This window comes from Galeopterus variegatus, unplaced genomic scaffold (genome assembly GCF_000696425.1).
Source record: "Galeopterus variegatus unplaced genomic scaffold, G_variegatus-3.0.2 Scaffold3161, whole genome shotgun sequence".
In the NCBI taxonomy this organism is placed as follows: Eukaryota; Metazoa; Chordata; class Mammalia; order Dermoptera; family Cynocephalidae; genus Galeopterus; species Galeopterus variegatus.
Window position 1 is genome coordinate 139,513 of NW_007729272.1, and position 1,723 is coordinate 141,235.

A 1,723-nucleotide genomic window follows, 5' to 3' on the forward strand; every position below is an offset into this window, starting at 1 on the left:
CGGACACGGAAAAAAAAAAAAAAAAAAAAAAAAAAAAAAAAAAAAAAAAAAAAAAAAATTTTAAGAATAGATACCAATAGATCAATGTTGGGAGTATTTGTAGTCTTTTGAATATGAAAAATGTGTGAGACAGTTCTCTCTATTAAGAAGCAAATTAAACATAAATTTAACCAATGAATGAAAGCACTTAATTGAAGTCAATTGATTAACAATTAATTATAAATCATTATTTTTGAAAAATTTGGGTAATGTACAGGAATGGCTCACTGCTTAATAAATATGACTGGTAACTGTTGTAGGATTTTTTTTTTTTTTTTAACCTCTTTCCAGGTGTGGCACCTGTAGTTTCTTCAAACATAAAAGGAACAAATTTAAAATATAAATCAAAACGGAATGGTTATTAGGACATACTTTGAAGTCAGAATAGAATTTTAATTCTAGCTTCTTTACTGACCAGAAGTGTGACGTTGGGTCTAAGTTTTCTTATCTTTAGATGGGGTTAATGATATCTACTTTATTGTAATTAAATGGAATTACAGATTTTAAAAAAGCCCAATTTAGTGCTGGTCACACAGAAGTACCTTATAAATGATACTATTATTATGCATCCTTTACTAAATTAATATAATTATTATATTAGATATGGAAAAGGCAATATTTTTTGTGAGTACATTATTATTACCCACATGGAGGCAAATAAATGAAATGCTTATAGCTCATTCTTTTCACTTGTAACATTTTCCCAGTAGATGTTTGCTATGATCTAAATGTTTGCATTCCCCCAAAATTTGCATATTGAAATCCTAACCCCCAAGGTGATGGTATTAGAAGGTTGGGTCTTTGGGAGGTTTGCTTTAGTTATTATATTTTTCATTTTTCAAGTCTATTATCTTTTTTTTCACATGCATGGTGACCTTTTATAGTTTCCTATTTCCTGCAGATATTTTAAACTTTTCATTAGTACTTTAAGTATAGTAAACACTATTGTTTTTTAGTCTTTTTCCGATGATTCCAATACTTAAAGGCATTCCAGTGTATTCCTTTAAGTGTTGCTTCCTCTGGTTCTCTTGTTTCCTCCTGTGCTTCCCTTGCAAGTGTGTGTGGTCCATGTTGCTTGAGCTTGGGCATGAATGTAACTTCCTCAGAGAAGACTTGTGTATAACTTTTCCCAGTTGCTTGAGACATTGCCCATGCAAAGCCATCTTAAACCAAGTTCAAAGCCTGAGGTTTTCTGGACCATGCCTGCAGTGTGAACTGTAGGCTATCCATTAGCATGAAAGCTGACTGACTTTGGTTTCACTTTTACTCTGAGAATGTAGTTCTTTTGTGTTTCAGATTATTTTGAGAAGTTTGTCCTACTAGAATCCCCAACACTGTGGTTCCTAATTTTGGATTTCTGTACACCTTGCCCTGGTTGACCATCAGAATGAAATCTCAGATGTGCCACAATTTGCAAATGCCCTAGAGGCAAAACCAGCTTACCTGTTACGTTAGCTCTTGGTTTCCATTTTTCCTTCCACTTTGACCTAGTAATTCCTAATACTGTGTACCTTTTATGAATGTGATTTTTATATTTCACCCAGTATTGTTTTCAGTGGGAGAGTTGTTACTGATTTTCTTGAGGCATGGATTAAATTTACTATCTTGAACTTTTTTTTTTTTTTTTAATTTGTCAATATACAATGTATATGATTATTATGGCCCTTCACCGACACCTCCCGCC